This window comes from Phoca vitulina, unplaced genomic scaffold, assembly GCF_004348235.1.
Source record: "Phoca vitulina isolate PV1807 unplaced genomic scaffold, GSC_HSeal_1.0 scaffold3, whole genome shotgun sequence".
Taxonomy (NCBI): domain Eukaryota; kingdom Metazoa; phylum Chordata; class Mammalia; order Carnivora; family Phocidae; genus Phoca; species Phoca vitulina.
In genome coordinates this window covers 68,058,372-68,078,637 of record NW_022589706.1, presented here as the reverse complement: position 1 = coordinate 68,078,637, position 20,266 = coordinate 68,058,372, and the positions used below count along the sequence as shown (strand labels likewise).

At 37.2% G+C, this 20,266-nt stretch overlaps 1 protein-coding gene across 6 annotated transcripts in view; it reads right to left on the bottom strand.

Moving 5' to 3' along the window:
• CCSER1 (coiled-coil serine rich protein 1) overlaps positions 1 to 19,901 on the bottom strand; it is a 1,349,277-nt gene extending 1,329,376 nt beyond the window's left edge. For 5 of the 6 annotated variants that reach the window (XM_032400829.1, XM_032400826.1, XM_032400831.1 and 2 more), the window contains exons 1-2: positions 19,479 to 19,901; positions 18,262 to 18,346 (exon numbers count right to left, since the gene is read on the bottom strand). The gene's annotated coding sequence lies outside the window, so the exon portion shown is untranslated. The remainder of the gene's footprint in view (positions 1 to 18,261; positions 18,347 to 19,478) is intronic. The other variant, XM_032400827.1, reaches the window with a different exon arrangement.
• Positions 19,902 to 20,266: the final 365 nt, after the last annotated feature.

Here is a 20,266-nt window from a genome sequence, read left to right as displayed (position 1 = left end):
CATTAATTATTGAGATCATGAAAAATGAATATTTAATCTTATACTTACTTTTATAAGGATATCTTAGTGTCTTAAAAGGAAACAATTTGTGTTTTTAGAGATAAACAGCATTAATGCTGATCTGACAAAAGTCAAATACCTAAGAGCCTGGCCAAAGCAATGCCACATCCTCAAGTTAAGGAAAATTGATCAGCTTCTAGTGAAATAATTTCAAAAGCATGCTGTTCTAATAGATGTATTATTTTTTGGATAGTCATCAACTATGAAGATATCTCATGAACATTATCTAGTCACATCAAAATTGGTAATATAAAGTTATACTGATTTAGACAACTTCGATAATAATTAAAAGCTGACAAATTACCAATACTTAACTAAATTTTCCAACCCCCTACCTCCCTCTTTTATTACTTAACTCACGTCTTTCCTATGACCTATTCTTTGAACCAAGTACAAGCTGCCAAACCAAGCTTGCCAGGAATCAGAATGATGGTAACTGTTTTTCCAGGAGAAATCAGAGGTAGTTAAGTACTGCAGGACAAAAGATTTTAAGAAAAAAATAAAAAAATAAAAGATCTACAGATCATATCTTTTACATTTATTAAATTTAGACAGGAGAAAACGCATAATATAGGAAAAGTATTATTTTTAAAAAGTATTATCTTACACTCTATAAAAATTTAAAGACACTTTATATATTAAAATATTCTTCTGACCTTCTATTCTTACACTATAGATTAAAATTCTACATCTGTGCTTTATAAACTTGGTTCCACTTTTCAAAAAACTAGAAATATAAGAACACAAAAAATGAGGAAGTTATAGAATCATACATCAAAATAATAGTATTTATGTCACTTGTTCTTGTTCACTACTTCAATTGGATATTTTACTTTGAAACATTTTTCCCAAAGTTTATTTTCTAAGTCTTGGGAAGGTAAGAATGTTACTTCCTAGATGCCCAATAGCAGTTAGCTTTCAGCAAATGTCAACTACAAAGCTATATAATAGTGGTTCACAGATTATTTCAAAAAATCTCACTTCCTTCGTCATCTGTCAATGTTACAAGAAAAAAATTGCATCCTAAGAAAATGCTTATGATTGCATGTATCATCCTAATATGAAAACTCCAGTCATATTTTTCCATTTTTGTAATCTGTAGAATTTAATTTTATTTTTGTTTTTATTGCACATATTAACCAAGGATGCTCAAACCAAGTTTGAACTCCAGACTTAAAAAATTTCCAAAGGGGCACCTGAATGGCTCAGTCAGTTAAGCATCTGCCTCTGGCTCAGGTCATGATCCCAAGGTGCTGAGATTGAGCCCCATGTCAGGCTCCCTGCTCAGTGGGGAGCCTGCTCCTCCCTCTCCCTCTGCCTCTCCCCCTGCTGCTGCTTCTCTCTCTCTCTCTCTCTCTCTCTGTCAAATAAGTAAATAAAAAATTTTCCAAAGGATGATGACATAGTAAAGGAAAAAAGTTTTTGATTATGAGACACTTCGCAGATTGAAAATATACTAATATAGTCAGAACAGTAACAAAACATCTATAACACCATCTTTAAAACAATGATTGCATAAAGATCATACTCCTCTAACAATTCAGGCATTTGTAGTCAGTTCCTATATCCACAGATTGTGAATTTAAAAAACAAAATCACTTTTAGATCAAGAGATATTGAAATGCTAAATACAGAGAGTCAGCCCAAGTCTATGGACAATGTGAATTTAAATATGCTGTAGTAGAGAAACAGGACAGCAATGACCTTTTATTTTAAAGGCAAGAACATATAATACAAAAGGCAAGCAGAACCAGAGTTACTGTTTCTTTTACCCTTCCTAATTTTATTTTATTATGTAACTCTTTAATTATTTAAGTGTTATTTTGATTATGTGGCATTCTACATTCACTTAGTTGGGGTTACCCTATGCATAAAAAATGATGCGTTTTGTTTGTTAAATTGGAAAGGTGCTCAACTCTCAGATTCTGATTTGAAATCTAATTGGGGCCTATGAGATCAGAATATTTAAAGGTAGAGGGTAACAAAAGAGGAGGATTAGCATTTCAAATGTCATCTAGAAAACAAATAAAATTAATTTCTAAAATATTTTTATATTACCTGATATCTGGAAGTTTATTGGAAATCAGACAGACTTTTCTTCTCAACATTATATGTAGCCAGAAAACAGATTTTATTTACTAAAAGAAACATAATAATGGTCCAAAAATTTTGTAGAAAATTACTAAAGTAGTAATTCATTTGGATGAGCTGATCCCTTTGGTTGATTTTTATTATGTTAGATAATAAGAGTTTAATTATTGGATGATACAAAAAAGTATATAACTGATCAAAATGAATTAATTGAACATTTGAATTCACAAAGGGAAACTAAGCCTTAGAATAAAATACTTTAAATGAAATTTTTCCACAGGCATATTATCTAGTGATTATAATAGTCTGAATTTCTGAAATTGGTTCCATGTAATTGTGGTGTACAGAAAGTATAAAAATCCTATGTGACCATACTGTATTCTCTAAGCACGCTAAACAGCCAAGGTCACCTAAGAAACCAGTTGCCATTTCATGCCCGAAAAGAGGACTAGATATGCATGCTGTAATTATATTCCACTACTTTATCACTTCTGTTTCCTCACTACTTAAGCTTTGACTCAGCTGCTTCACTATGTGCACTGACTAAATCAGTGTCCACATTCACAAAATCTTCTAACTTATATCCAAGGCAGTGGCAGGGAAGCAATTATTAATAGTTGGTGGTGGGATGAATGTCACCAGAGGTATACAGTGATCCACATGTACCGAACATAATGTTTCACTTAAAATAACCTAGTCACCTACAAGTCATATTAAATGGGAAACAACAAAGATGTCATCCACAAGGTTTGAAATTATAATTAATCCCATGAATAATACAGGTAGCCTTCCACAATAAGGTTGCCGTAGCAAGAATGTGAACATCACCTATCTATAACTTGACCAGGCAAAGATTGGGAGCAAGTTCAAGGAAGCTGTGAGCTACACTAAAGTAAAATTTCAAGAACAAATTCCAACTGCTAAGTTTTGGGAGGAAAAACAATAGATGGAACAACACGACAAGTATTTTCTATCTTTCACTTAAAAAAAATTATCTTATAGCTTGGCTGCTGAAGTAGTCCTATAAGCAATGGATATACAAATAAGTTTGAGAGGATTCAATATGAAAAGAATTTACAGTTCTCTCTTTCACATGTATTACAGATGTCAGCAAGCCAACAGCAAACATGAGATCTAGGGCACAGCTCAGGCTGAATGACTGTGGGAAATTCACAACCTCTCTGAGCACAGTTTATTTCCCTATAAAATGAACAAATATTCTTTTATTCTATATTCAATTTAGCACCTAATACAACTCCTTTCCAATCTTCTTTTTTTCTCTTTTTTTCTTTTTCCTCCCCAGAAGAAATTACCACCCAAATTTTCATGTTTATTTTCCTGTGAGTTTCCTCTCTTATGAGCTTCCAATTCATATCTTTTAATCCATTTTTTTTCTATTGGGTAATTGGTCATACTATCATTGGGCTATTGGCTTTCCTAATATATTCTGGTACTTAACTAGTTATATTTATTGCAAATATTTTCTTCTTATCTGTGGTTTGCTTTTGATGTTCAGATATTCTTAATTTTATTTTAAAAACATCAATAGGGGCACCTGGATGGCTCAGCCGGTTAAGCATCCAACTCTTGGTTTTGGCTCAGGTCAGGATCTCAGGTTCTGTGGGCTGGGCATCGAGACTGCTTGAAATTCTCTCTCTCCCTCTTCTACTGCCCCTCCCTCCTCTCCTGGTCTGTCTCTCTCTCTCCTTTTTCTCTCTCTCTCTCTCTCAAAAAAAAAAAAAAAAATATATATATATATATCAATAGTTTCCTCCAAAATTATCAATTACTTCTTTTAGGTTTTTGCTTTTAAGGCCTTGTTCAAGTTATCCATCTCTACACAAAGGTAATGAAAATACTGTTCTATACCTTCTTCTCTACACTTTTAGGTTTTACGCATTTTTTTTAATTTTATGATTTCTGGAGGACATAAGCACAAAGTCTGGAGCCTAGCACACTTTGCTTTCTATAATATATTTAATAAAAATTTATAAAACAAATATATAAGCCACAAACTTCAACAAATTCACACACTACCAGGAAATGTGAGGCTAACAAAAGTGATATGGATAGGAAAAAAAAAAAACAAAACTGACTCGTTCTGAGAATAGTCAAAGTTAAGTTATTAAAAAATAAAGGAAAAATTCATTTATCCTTTCATTCATCCATACAACTAAAACTTACTAAAAACCTACCTGCTAAATATGTATATATAACAGAGATTATAAATTAAATTTACAATATAGATTAATGCCTGCTGTGTGTGTGTGTGTGTGTACATGCTTGCCAGGAAATGGGAATACAATGATGGGAAAAACAAACATAATCTCTATTCTCATGGAACTTATCATCTAAGAAAAAGAAAAATACTATCTAAATAACCTCACAAATAATCCTAAAGTTACAGCTACCTTAAGTGCTATGAAAGAAAAGCGTATGGCTCTCTAAGAGCTTAGAATAGTATAAAGAAGTGATGTTTGAGTTGAGACATGAAGTTTAGGAAGAAACTGGGTAAATAAAGCAGGAATGGAAGAGCATTCCAGGCAGAGGGAGAAACATGCACAAAGGTCATGGTTACTTTTTATTGTCTCTTTTCCTCCTCGTCTACTGAGCTAAGCAATAGAAACACCATCATACAGGATTTGTGTTTAGTCTCCTTTGTACTCAAAAGTAAGCCCTGTTCATTGTTCATACATCCAACATTGGTAGTGGTGTCTGGCACACAGTGGATGTTCAATAAATACCAAGTGATTTGAAGCAAAATTGTTCAATTTTGCAATATATGTTCAATTTTGCAATTTGCTATTGCAATGTATGTGTTCTTTTATTCTGAAAAACTGGACAGAGCTTATATCCCAAAAAACTAGGGCTTGGCAGAAACACTCAAACTCTATGCAGCTTACAACACAAAATTCTAAGCAAAACCATAAAAACTTTTTAATAAAAATCTTATATACCTAAAAGGACATGTAAAATTCTTAATAAAAAAATAGAGGAAATGCATAAACTTTTTCCTTTTTAAAAAAGATGAAAGTAGATTTGTGAAAAGGGTATCCCTCTGTTGTATTCTGCATGTGCCTGTATTAGTATACTTTGAATTCAGCTATAACTGCTAAAGCTAAATATGAATACACTATGGAAAAAAATCACACATGAACCAACTTCAACATTTTACTAACTTAATTCCCAGATTTACAAGTTTAGGAGCTAATTTATACTATAGAAAAATGCATTGTAGCAGAACAGCCTGTACTTAATTGTCTGCTGCCAACTAGGTACTGCTCACACCTCAGAGCGCAGCAAAGGAAACTCCCTAGGCGGGTGAAAGTGGTCATGGAAGGTTTCATGGAGTTAGGCCAGTAATGACAGCTGAGATCTGCATAAACAGAAAGGATTAAATGCATATGCTGTGTGTGTGAGGGTGTTCTAAGTTACATGACCTTAACAAAGTGGAAGATCTATGTTTGGATTAGCAAGGTGTGGTTGAGTTACAGAGGGCCTCAAAAGCCAGGCACACAAGTTCATATTCACTGAATATGGAAATAGAAACAAAACACAGTTTTGAAATGAGAAAGTGCCAGGAGAAACACCCATTTAGAGTCAGTAAAGAAAATGTTTGTTGCTCGATGCTATATGAAGAGCAAGATTATCAATAAATCATGACAGTCCACTTCTCAGACCTGTTTCAGAATATACTGAATCACCTTTGCATAGGTTGAATACAAATACAAATCCTTTAATGTGCTAAAATGAATGTATGTATAGCCAACACTGTCTAAATGAAATTGACCTGCAAGTGGGCAAGCATACGTTTCATAATCCAATTTTACATATGGGTCATCCCTAAATTAATAAGCATAATAACTTGGCATATTAACCCCTGACATGAATTTTTTTTTTGGTTGCTCATGGGGAAAACGGCATTTAATTGACAAGGTTGAAAAGTACACAGTTTCACTCTTCAAATTTACTTATCACACAAGCATCTAGTGGAAGTGGCTCTTCCACTAGAATTAACACACTTAAAATATAAAGCCTCCATCATTCATTTTCTTTAAATCATTCAACTGCCTAGCATCATCTCTTGCACGTAAGACATCCTTAATAAATAATTACCAAAATTAATAAGGAACAAATGAATGATGACCTCTGTCTACAAATGCCAATAACTGATCAATGATAAGATATCTCTGGCCAAAGGAAAAACATGTATACATCAACTTATCATATAAATCAAAAAGGGCTTTTTAACATAAATCCCTTACCCACTCTGATGGTTAAACTGTATGTGTCATTTTGGCTTAGCTATGGTGCCCAGCTGTTTTATCAAACACTAGTCTAGATGTTGCTGTGAAAGTATTTTTTAGATGTGATTAATATCTACAATCATTTGACTTTAAGTAAAACAGATTACCTTCAATAATGTGCATGGTCCTCACCCAATCAGTTGAAGGGCTTAAAAGCAACAAGTGAACTTTCTTGGAGAAGAAAAATTCTACCTCAAACTATAACATAGAAATGTTACTTCAGTTTGTGGCCTGCTGGCCTGCCCTACAGATTTCAGATTTGCCAGCCGCCACAATCACATGAGCCAATCCCTTAAAATAAATCTTCTTACAGATAAATGATATAGATATATACACTAATGGTTCTGTTTTTTTGGAAAGCACTAACTGATTAACCTCTCCATTTCAAAAAAAAAAAAAGAAGACTAAAATCACCTGCATTATTAAAAGAAATTTATACAAGACAGATCCCATTATAAGACATTATATTAATTTATACATGTGTATGTTTGTACACACACATACTTAACAAAGATTGATCCAAGTATTTTGACTTAATGTCAAAGAAATTTTCTAGTAAAAAAATTTTTAATATTTGTATAGACTCTTGAACTGGTTTTGATGGGGGTGTGAACTGCATTACCTTCTTTTATTGAAGAAGAAGAATGTAATCATAGCATCTTTTCCTGACCACACTCTAAATCAGAAGCAATCATCACTTTTGGTCCCCAAGGAGTCCTAGTCTTGACTGAGTGCTGAGGATTCCTGGAGTTGCACTTACACAACACAAATGCTTTGCATGATTACTAAAATTTACCCCTTTCTCCTAACAGTTTCATTATAAACCACCAAAACTGTGACCACACATATTCACTCCTCCATCAGTTTTAAGAGAACCTCTCTTTTCAATAGATTGAAATACTATTTATAGGAATATTTCATCTCTAGTATTACTAAAAAAAACTTGCTGTAGTGGTTTTTATTTTTTTTAAAGATTTTACTTATTTATTTGACAGAGAGAGACACAGCGAGGGAGGGAACACAAGCAGGGGGAGAGGGAGAGGGAGAAGCAGGCTTCCCGCCGAGCCGGGAGCCCGATGCGGGGCTCGATCCCAGGACCCTGGGATCATGACCTGAGCCGAAGGCAGATGCTTAACAACTGAGCCACCCAGGCGCCCCTGTAATGGTTTTAATTCATAAAATTAATAATGATCATATTATTTGGCACAGAAATTACTAGTTTTCCAAACTGTGGGTTTATTTAAGACGGTTACAGAAAACTGCTTTATTCATTTTTTTTTAATTTTAACACTTTTAAACTCTTTCTTTTAAATCTAAGTTATTTTGAATCTATATTTATGTGAGTTCTATAACTAGGTTCCCAAGGGGGGGGAATACTAAGAAATATAGCTTTTCTTTTTCTGTTTCATAACTGAAACATTGCCACTGATAACAGGTGGAAAATAAAAACAGGGAAGAGAAACACATGACGTCCAGGATAGACAGCACATATACTCCAAAAACATGAAAGGTAGAACCATAAAGTGAAAAGGTCCTCCATGAAAATGCCACACAACCATTTCCTATAGCTCATGCCCCTGAAATACAGGGAATTTCTGACCAAAAGAAAAACGAGTACCTAAGCTATTTTTGAAATATTCTTATGAGGGCAGATTTATACAGGCACATAATTTACCAACATCATGTAAAAATAATCAGCAAGTCATTACAAAACCAGTGACAGGATGTCCTACTGTAAGTAAGTTTTTCTACAATGATGCAGTCACTTAACTGCCACACTGGACATCCAGAGCAATGCTATGTGCAGGGGTGGAGTAATGGAAACAAGCACACTTAGTCTTTATGGCAGTCCAGGAGGTCACTAGAATGGCTACAAGAAAGAGAAAAGAAGTCTACCAACTTCCATTCTCAGCAAGGACCAAGGATATTATGGGAACTAAGCTTCAGGAAGAGAACTATGTACATCTCATTAACCAATATATACACAGGGCCTGGTACCATTTGTTTCCTGAATAAAAGAACCTGTCAGCCTCATGTGGCCTCAGATTTTCAGACATACCAAAATGGGGATCTAGGCTATGGGATTTGAGAGGAGATCCCATATTTCAAAGGCCTTAGAAAGTGAATGTGGTGTGGATGTTCTGGGTTCTGTTTTCAGCAAGTGACAAACCAGAGTCTCCTTCGACCCTATCCTCTGTATCAGCCTATACTACTACTTCTTACTTTCTTAAACCTTGCTAATCCCCTAACAACACCTGCAGCATATATGCCCATACTTCCTGCTCCTTTCACTTTTTTTCAAGACTTTTAGCCATTTTAAGTTACTTGGTTCCAAGTGAAGAACAAATTTTCAGTCTATGAAAAAGCCATGAAGAGCAATATTCAAAGTGAGCCTGGATGTGATTTAAGATAGTGGCTAAAACAGGAAGTAGTTCACACAGATGGACAAAACTCAGGTCACTCTTAAGCAGTATTCATTCATTTATCAATTACTGGGGATCTTCCTATCACTGATTTAGACCAGCTGCTTGAAAACAGAGTAAAATACAAAATTCTTGTCCTCATAGAGCTCATGATCTAATTGGCATAAAGCATAAGCAAGCAGTGAATTATGATACTTTAAATAGAGATCTGACACCAAGAAGAGGCTTCTTGCATAGGATTGCAGTAGGTGTACTTGAATTTACACTTGAATTGGGCTTTAAAGCGCCCACTAAAATAAACCAAATGATGACAGGTTAGTCACTCCAAGTGAATCATGTAGTATCTGCAAAGACAGGCTCTAGGATTAGCAAAAACAAAAACAAAAAATATTTTGCACAATTTTGCAAGAGGGTTTCAGCAAAGCCTAGTACCCTGGAGAGCTCCCCTGCCACAGAGGAGACTGGAGACAAGGATAGCATACTGGAGCGGGCGGGGCTAGAGGACCTCGAGAACTTCAGAATTACCAATCTGTCCTATATTGAAATTAAAATTCTTTGGCTTTTACAATACCTCATTCATTCATGTCCTACATAGACCTCTGGGGCTTTGCGCTTTCTGTATCATCATCCAATGAGCTCAGGTTCACTACTCCTCAGAAATATCCTAGGTGGCAATTCCTTCCTTCTCTTACTAAAGAGTTAGCGCTGTAGTGTCTTTATCCCTTTATCCCTTCAGTGTTTCAAGCAGTGCTTGGACCTGGGACACTCAAAATTCCCTTAGGGATGCTTTGCATTACACTGTTCCTGTGATCAACTTAGACTATCCCATTGTTGAGCCCTTTAACCTTTCAGAAGCTGCACTGTGTTGATGAAGAAGGTATCTCCTCAATACCACCATATTTACACATTGTGTTATACGGTAGGAAATACCTCTCAAAGTTAATTTTAGCAATAATGTCGCTGTAAGTTTATATGCTTGTTATACACAAATTTCTAATGATTTTTTAATGGCCCAATTTAGTGATCTATGTTTTTAATAATACTCCTTTAGAAAGTGCATTCTAACTTTAAGTAACTCATTTATTAATGAATACTTTTAGTGTTCCTGGGTCTTTGTGCATATGGATACAATAATAAAAATCAAAACAAAATCAAATTAACTATCCTTGAGCTATCTTCCCAGTAGTTAATATCCTTTGAAAATTCAGGAATCCTGAAGTACAGACCCATCAGTTTTGTAATAGTATATATTATTATAAATATAAATATATTTAAATATATATAATATATATAAATATAAATAATATAAAAAATAAATTACACTTACCTACATTTCTAATATTGAATTTGAACTACTTTTTCCTTTCCCTAACTGTCTCATCTGATGTTTCTGTATACTTTGTATGTTTTTCCTTTCAAGCCTTTCTTAAATTTCCTAAAGAATACTATGTGTTAGAAAGCATCACTCACTAAACATATTTCATATATTCAGACTTAATGCTCTGGTAATTTGTATATCTATAAATAAACAAAACCAAACAAACAAACACAAAAATAGTTTCTAAAGGAAGAATTGCCTAAAATGTTAAAGCCCACATTTCTTTACTTTTGCCATACCGTTATTTATGTTTACTTGTTTGGTTTTATTTGTAAACCTAATAAAGGTTTGTGATATATCATTTGCTGCTATTGCCCAAAACAAACAAAAAAAGCCATCACACGACAATAACAACTCATTAACAGAATCACATTATTTAACTACTTCCAGGCAAGAGTTAATTGCAGGTAATGGGTACATAAGAAAGATGACATGTTAGTCTGAGTTTGCTGGATAGAGAAGGTTTATCACTAAGACTCCCATGAGAGTTGAATAGGGTTAGTTCAGCAGTATCTGAACACAGGGATACTGCTAGTTTTCCTTAATGAGTAAGGAAAATCAGAGAATGTATCACACCATCCTCAGTGTGTTTCTTCAGCTGTTCTATATTCCAAACATATCATTCAAATAAGTTTTGAAGAATGGAGAAGAGTCAGATCATATTGAAATTAACATGTGACTAGGAAAGGAAAATCAGGGAAACCCTAAAGAATGCATATGCATATTCTACACATCTTCGTACACACAGAAGAATGTGTATTTCATTTATTATGGATTAAGCAATTCAGGAACTTTAGGAACCCCAGGAGGTACATTCTTTTTGAAACAGACTGACTTATACAAAATAAGCATTTACAAAATGTTTCTTATCAATGATGAATGAGGTGCTCTATCATGCAACACAGCGGGTAAAGGAAGATTACACGTAGCAAAATAAGGTGGTCTGGTGATGGTCAGAACCTCGTAACAGACTTGCACTACAGTTTGGGAAGTGCTACAGAGACCCAGCTATAAATACTTCCAAGAAGTCCAACCAACCTGAGTATCTGGGAGCATGGCAATGTGCCATAAGTAGCTGGCAACATGGAGGTCCAAGAGTAAGTACTGGACATGAAGCATACTTCTAAGAGCTGGTGATATTTAGGGACCCAGAAGAGTGATATTTTGGAGACAATCTGCTGGCACATAAAAGGACTCAGGAAATGAAATGGTTTTAGACTTGGGATCCCAGTCTTTAAAGAAATAAAGTACGCTCTGTCAAAAGAAAGTCCTTGCTCAAATGCTGGGAGAAATGGTGACAATTGGGCAATTTATCAAGATGCACAGAAAAATATTAGGTGAGAACTCAGTTTCAGCTATAAGAAAGAAGCATTACTATAAATGTTATAATATTAGGCTGGACATTAAGAGTGGCTGATGCTAAGTCCCAAAGTGTTGAGTTAGAAACCAGTCGATCTTCCTACTACATAGAAGCATTAGTCCTGAATCAAGGGCAAGACTGAGGCTCCAGTTAACGATTAAATGATTCCAGCAACAGAAACAAGTTCTGACAAAAGCTACAAAATAGGCCGTAAGTAAAATACTCAGTTAAACTACTGATTTTTTTTTTCTTCTTGTTGGTATGCATCTATATCTACTCATGTTATTTACTGATTTAAGCACATTATAAAATATATAACTTTGTACAGTCCCGTAAGAGGACTTCAGAATAGCCAAATTCAACTCTTTAATTATCCATGGACTTCTAGAGAATCAGCCTTTAAATATTTTCTTTGCTACAAACACTTGAACATTGATTAAATCCACATTTAAATAAATAATTTGAAGATTAAAAGCCAAAAGAAACTAAGTTGATACTACCCTGTTATCATATTCCCTTGCTTGAACAAGGTACCCAAAGCTGTGTCAACCTTTTCAGAAGATAAGCTGTATATCTCCAAATATGGAGAATATCTAATGTTTGAACATTCTCTGCATAAAGACACTCAGTCTTCAAATTATACTTGTTTACATCTTAAATTTTTATTAACTAATTGGGAGAATCTGATCAGATGGGGGTTGTGACTGAATGGCAGGGAGGGTGAATAATAACGGTGTTGAAAAGCACAAGAAGAAGAAGGGAGCTTCAGCCTTGCAAGAATTCCATCACTTGTTCAATCACCCGAAAAACAACAACAGCATCACTGAAGAGGGTAGCAACAGCATAGGCAATGCATAGAGATACTGCTGAGCCCTGAGTTAAATCAGGAATAAAGAGAAGATACACTCCTTCACATTCTCTGTCTACTGGTTTCACAATTTCTGCATCAGTGTAATTTAAAAAAAAAAAAAAAGAAAAAGTTTGGTTTAGATAGCTTGGCAGACCATAGAACACAACCTCAGTTTCCTCATTTCTGAAACATATACAAAAACAACTTTATAATGTTAGAAGAAACACATATAGAGTGCTTATCATGTAAGACATGCTCAGCACATTAGAGCCATTGTTGTTGTTAATGAAATATATCTCATCATTTGCAAAATAGAAAGGAAAGCAGTACCTGTATTTACGTATGTCCTAGGACTCCCTGTGTTTTAAAATCTTTTTTAAAGTATCTTTCTTTGGAAAAACATAAAACGTCTTTAGGATGATGGCATAGGGTTACTCAACCAATATTTACTGGGCATCGAGTGTGTGTTAATCTTTGATGATATAATACTGAACCAATCACATAAATACACATAAAATTAAAATTGCAGTAAGTACGCAAGGTAGAGGAATATAGAACTAAAACAATATATAATGGGGCAACTGATATAGCAAAGGAGGCCAAGAAACGTTTCCTCAGGGAAGGGATTATTGAGCCCATAACTCAAACAGAGAAGAGGGCTGAGGTAGAGAAAGAGAGAGAGGCAGGAAGGGAGGGAGAGAAGGAGGAGAGGGAGAGGGATACGGAAAGAGTTACAGGATGTGAAAAGAGAAAATGGTCAAGCTTTGTACATATTTTTATGACTACCAATAAGGCCTAGCCTGGGGTCTCTAGGGTCCAGTTAAATTCTACACTTTTTAAATTGCTTCCCCAAACAACAGCAAATATAGGTACGGGAATTAGAAACTCATTTAATTCCTTTCTTAAATAGTTATAAACTAATACATACATACATACATACATATATACATACAGTTAAGATGAAAATCTTCTGATGGAGAGTGTCATACTTTCCAGATCTAAATAGTTAAACCTTAGTCATCTCTAACAGCTGAAGAAAGTACTTAGCTCCAAAACAGGCGGAAGACACAGCTTTCAAGTTTCACTATAATATACTCTAGGTCAGTAGTTCGCAAACTTGAGAGTGCGTAAGAATCACACAGAGGACCCCAACCTAGAATTTCTGATTCAGTTTGTGGTGGGATTAGAATTTTAAGGAGTTCACTGCTGCTGCTGTTCAGGGAACCACATTTTGAGAACTACTGGTCTGGTTTAAAAATTTGCCATTCGACAAGGATGTGGAGAAAGGGGAACCCTCTTTCGTTGTTGGTGGGAATGCAAGCTGGTGCAGCCACTCTGGAAAACAGTACAGAGCCTCCTCAAAAAGTTAAAAATAGAACTACCCTACGACCCAGCAATTGCACTACTAGGTACATACCCCAAAATTATAAATGTAATGATCAGAAGGTGCACCTGCATCCCAATGTTTATAGCAGCAATGTCCACATTAGCCAAACTATGGAAACAGCCCAGATGTCCAACAGATGAATGAATAAAGAAGATGTGGTATATATATACAAAGGAATACTACTCAGCCATCAAAAAAAATGTAATCTTGCCATTTTCAACGACATGGATGGAACTAGAGGGTATTATGCTCAGCAAAGTAAGTCAGTCAGAGAAAGACAAATACCGTATGATTTCACTCATATGTGGAATTTAAGAAACAAAAGAGATGAACACAGGGAGAGGAAAAATAAAATAAGATAAAAACAGAGAGGGAGACAGACCATAAGAGACTCTTAATCATAGGAAGCAAACTGAGTGTTGCAGGAGGGAAGGTGGGGGGGCGGAGCTAAATGGGTGCTGGGAATTAAGGAGGGCACTTGATGTAATGAGCACTGGGTGTTATATGCAACTGATGAATCACTAAATTCTACCCCTGAAACTAATAATACACTATATGTTAACTAAACTGAATTTAAATAAAAAATGTTTAAAAATCTAACCTATACTAATACTGAATTAAAAAAAAAAAAAAATCCATGGTCTATACTTACCCGAGAGGGAAAGCTTTCCTTCAGAGAAGAATGCCAGCCAGTAAATGCAAAAAATAATCATAAAATCACCACTTCCCAACCCCAAATGTTCTATTTCAGGTCAGAATCAATAGATCCCAAAACCATTCAGTGAAAAGTTGTTGGGAAACAAGATATTCACATAGTTTTTAAAAAATAACTAATTACAGTCTGCACTTATTGTGATGAGCACCAGGTGTTATATGTAAGTGCTGTATCACTAAATTGTACACTGAAACCAGTATTACACTGTATGTTAACAGGAATTTAAATAAAAACTTTAAAAAAAGAATTTGCCATAAGTTAATGTTTCCTTTAAATTTTATATTGGTATCAGAACATAGTTACAGTGTTCAAAAATTTTAATCAGCTTAATTAAAATTTAAAAAGCGTTTAATGCAGTGTAAATATGCAAAACCAAAGGCAATATTTTAAATTAATCTAGGTAGAGGGCTAGGCATTTGGTCAAACAAACTGTGTCCATCAATGATCAAAGCAGAAATCTTTCTTAAAAAATTTAATATCATACAACAGACACTAGTGAACAATTTCAACCACCATCTACCTACCTTTCTTTCTTTCTTTCGGCCATTTTATTTAGCTCCATGAAAACAGCTTAAAATGCAATACAGTCCTTTAAAAATAAGAACTGATAACAATCTCTTGGTACTGTATCAACTGCAGTTTAGATTGGTCACCTCTATATTTTTATATTATATTTAGTTTAAGCTACTTACTGAAGAATGGTTCATTAGGGTGTTTTGTATCAATTTCCCCATCTTTTCTCACTGCTTCCCCCACCTCAGACTTCATGTTTTATTGTTAACTGACTCTCTTGCATTGTGAAGATAATATTTCTGATAGAAGTATATGTCCTCAATATAAAGCAAACAGATTTTATCACTATCCAATAGGGAAATAATGCAGAAGCTGTCAGTCATACAGTAGGAGAGATTACATTATCAAAGTGATACACCTGTGACATATAGTCTAAAACCAAACTCAAAAGACACCAATTAACAGATAGCCTGGTTTGTACTGTTACTATGTTGGAAATCATCCCATTCCTACATGAATATGAAACTGGTGATTTAATAGGCTTTTCACTTTTGTAATAATTCTTATCTATTCATTGTCAACAAAATATATATATGAAAATCTTTTAATCCACCTAATCTGAAAGTAATTCTATTCTGTTATCTATTGAAAGTCATACCTAATATTTGTACTATTTCTTTACTCTCACCATAACATACTTCTAGGGTGTCATATTGAAAAGACAGGCTCAAAGTCAATTCAGATGTTTCCTCTTGTGTTCTTAAAATGAAGAAATTCATTTTAAACAGTTTTATGTTTCTACAAAAACAAACATATATACAAAGAAAAAACAACTAAGTTTGGAATGCTTAGAGACAGGACATGCTCTTATTGTTAATACCATCTATTTTACCAGAAGATAGTCTAAAAAATCTTTAAAATCACTACAATTCTAAAAATTATTCCCCATGAGTCCTGCATCCTAGTTCTATATTCATGAAAAATAATGTAAAGATATATTAACTATTATGTGTGTGCATTCTAATACCTTAAAAATATTACAGAAAAAGTTATTTAATGGATTATACATTTTATATAAAGAATAAATATAAAGCATTCAGTGAATGCTGGCTATTAATATAGCTATTCTTTTACATATCTCATTCTATTTTCCTTTAGAGCAAATCTAAGGAGAGTTGGTTAAGGATGTACCTCAAACACCTCAATATAAAGAGGTTATCCCTACCATCTTTGATACTAATACCAAGTACAACACTTTCGTGTTATATGGTATTTTTAAACATTTTGAGTAAGTATCCTCTACAAATATATTTTGAGCATTTTGTTCACTAAAAGGCAATATAAAATCAAAGATTTGTAATCTTAGGCACAGAAATTCAATTAATTTCAAAAATAGAGTATACAGAATGTTTGTACATCAAAAACCAATTCACCCTGCCCTTTCCACAACAAATTCAACTGCTCTGCAATATCTAAATCTATTTCAAACAAGCTTATTTCCCCTTATATCTTTTATTCTTTTCTATAATTCCAGGAGACTTGCATCTTATACCTCATAGTTTATCCACAAGCCATTAATCCTATTTATCCTTTAAGATCAAGACCAAGCAAGTCTTACCTACCCCTGAAGCCTTTCAGACAAAACTCAGTATGAAATGTTATTGTTATGCTCTGAATTCCTGCAGTCCTTGTTAGATATGCAATCTCTTATTGTGATGGGTTGTTAACTCTGTTCAAGCACGTGCATCAGATTTGTCCCAATTGGAGGGTAAGCTCCTGAAGGGCAGGGAGCAAGAAGTCTTAACGTTCCTCCACAATGCCTAGATAGTACATGGCACATGACAGGCCCTTTATTATGAGTACTATGTTGAGTAATAAAATGCAATGAAGAGTTGAATAACAATAAAAAAAAGTTTTTCATTTTCTACTGAGTTTGATGTAAATTAATATTCTATAGTATAAATAATACATATTTTAAAGTAGTAAACAGTTACTGATTCTCTGACCGTGTCAAAGAACAAAATATTCGTAGATATGACTTCTTAATGATTGTAGTAATACAATTCATCAAGTACATTTTTAAATTCCCCATTATATCTACATCCCAATGATTCAGGAAAGTTAAGGTAGCAAACCTGAGTGGGGGTCTCAGCCTAAGTCCTAACGTAAAATATAAAACTACACATGCTCCTATGTTGAAAGTGTATCTTATTTTCTTAAGTAATCTCTACACCCACCATGGGTCTGGAACTCACCACCCGAAATCAAAAGTCACATGCTCTACTCTGAGCCAGCCAGGCACTAGGAAACTGTATTTTAAACCAATATGAATCTAACTAAATCAGAATAACAAATCCTTAACTCTACTTTGTCTCAAAATGAACAGGACGGTTAAGGAAAGCTACTTCCACACTGAAAACAAAAACAACAACCAACAATTGACATGTTTTGATCAAAGTACTGAGCTCCTAAATTAATATCAAATGAAGACAAATCACTCTGACAATAGGTTGACCACTTCTCTTTCTTCTCTGTGAAATTAATGAAGGGGTGGTTGAATTTCAACGTTTTTAAAAACATTGTGCTTGGCAGGCCCTTCGAGACATTCCAATTTAAAATAATAAAGATCCTGTCCTACTCTCTCAGTCACAACCCAGTCTTAGGTTACTACTTCTAAGAACAAATTTGCTAAAGCATAATTGGTAGACACTGTCCCAAGTCATCTCTAAGCTTCAAGTTATGTCTTTCGGAATTTGTACCTGTTATAAAGCAAACAGAAAAAGAAACCGAAAGAAACTGTGTTGCAGCCTAGATTAACAGTATTTTAGGTCTTTCCTTAATAGTTCTTAATTAGTAGTAATCAATATAAACTCACCTAGGTATCTTGCTTCTCTTTCCTCCCCAAGGCTTTTAATAAAACCAGCTTTACAGTAAAACGTGTGTGCATTATTTTTAACAGCCTTTCTTGGGGGTAGAGATGGGAGAATATGTGTTACATTTCAGTGGGAAGGTATTCAACTGTAAAATATGAAAAATGAAAGCTACTGAAACCAAGTAGGTACTTTGTGTCTTGTGGGTCCTATTGATGGCCTTAAGAGGTAAGAGAAGTGGAGAACAAGTACATAAAAACATTAAAAGGCAAGAGATCAGTGCCTTCTAAGAAACATTTTTTCCTACCTGTAAAAAGACAAGTGCTTTCTGACTTCATTGCATATTCCAGATCCCACGAGAGAGGGAGAAAAAAGCAGAATTGCTTCTAATTCTGAGAAAGAAGTGGAGAAATGGGAGAGAGGAAGAGAGAAATTAAAGAGGGAAGACGAGAAGGAGAGAGGGAGGGAGAGACAGAGAGGGAGGGAGAGAGGGGGAGGGAGAGAGAGAGAGAGAAGCTCAGTATACACTGAAGGAAACCCCGAGAAATTTCACAACTCTTTGCCATAAATAGCCTTTCTTCTCACTCTGGATACCTCCTCCTTTACATCAGCAAGCTCAGCCTCCACGCGCAGAGAAGCACCATTCACAAATCCCTCCGTCACCCCTTCGCGCAACCCTACCCCTTGATGGCACCGCCTGTACGAGTCCCTGGGACACAAGCCAAAAGCTGAGGGGGCCCCAGGGTTTCACCTCAAGGCTGATTATCTTTTCAGGTGAGCCAAAGCATTGATTAGTCATGAGCGCGAACGCACACGAATGAGCGTGCACACACACACACATACACACACACCCCTCCCTGGAGCCCTTGACGCGCCACCACAAAGCAATTTGTTCACACTAAGTCGCTGCCGTTCCTGCCGCCGCTGGGGAGGGTCTCGCCTCCAATCCAGGAAGCTAGCGCCTGAGGACAAGCAGGCAGACGCAAGAGGCGGTCCCGGCTCGGGCACCGCAGCTCCACCGGGAGCCCCGGGCTCCCCGCCCCCCCTTCCGCCTCCTCGTCGCCGCCCCCGCCCCGGCGCCCGCAGCGCCGGGCGCCAGCGCTGGCCGACTGCCCCTACCTGCGGGACACGAGCGGTGAGGGAGGGGAGCGGCCCGGAACCTGCGCCAACTCTTGCCTCCGGCCGGCCACGCTCCGCTTCGCCCTGGAGCTGCGGCCGCGGCCACCGGGAGCAGAGCGCTCAGGAGCGCGGAGGAAAAGGCCACGCCGCGCGCGGGGAGTCGCGGGCCGGCAGCGAGCGGGCCCGTCCCCCCGCCCACCCTGCCTGCAAGGCCAGGTCTCCGCGCGGCGCACGCCGGGCCCGCTGCTGGCGCCCCGGGCCTGGGCGGGGGCTGCTCCAGGGCGACCCGGGCACGGCGCGGTCACCTGCCGGGCAGTCACCCCTCGTCCGCCGGGGTCTGGCCCCGGCGCAGCGGCGACGCAACGCGCGACCCTCCGGGCGCGGGGGCACCGGGGGCGTTACTACCTTGAAGGGCTCCGCGCCGCTTGTTAAGGCTCCTCCCGGGCACTCAGAAATTTATGTCTTCGGGGCACGGGGGTGTCTTTCCTGGTCCCTTCCTCTGCCCTCCCTCCCCTTCTCGGCTGTTGGGCTCCTTTTCTCCACTCCCAGTTGCACAGAGTCGAGCTGCGTTTTTTAATAATCCTCCTTCTCCTCCTGCCTGCGCCAGCAGAGCGGCTCTGCCTGAGCCACCGCTTCCCAGTCAGTCATGTTGTTGAGAGAGAGGGAGAGAGAGAGAGACACGGATTGGCAGTCGGTCGGCGACTATTTGTGGTGAGAGAGAGAAGAGCAGAGCAAGAGGAGGGCAGGGGAGGGACGTGGGGAGGCGCTTCCAAGTATGTGAGTGCGCGGAGTGTGACTGTGTGAGGAGCGCCGGGTCCACCTCCACGGCAGGCCGCGCTCCCCGACTGTGAAGAGGGCGGCGGCGAGCGCGGCCTTTATAGGGAGTGGGGTGGGGGGAGAGTTACTGAGCGGGGGGAGGGGGGAGGCTTCGAGGGCGGCGCCCAGCCAACTGCGTCTGCTGGTTACCACGCGCGCATACTCATACATTAACGCGCGCACACCCAGGGCTGGCCCGTTGCTGAGTTTTCATTTCAAGGGAAGCCGTTTCCGACCGCGCTGACTTGGCTTTCCCCTAGGCCATCCTTGTGCGTGTGTGGAGTCCAAGTGCTTTGGTAGTTCAAAACAGAAGAGGGGGAGTCTAAAGCAGTGCGAAGAGACCTCGGGGATGCTGAAAATGCACTGTATCTTTTCTC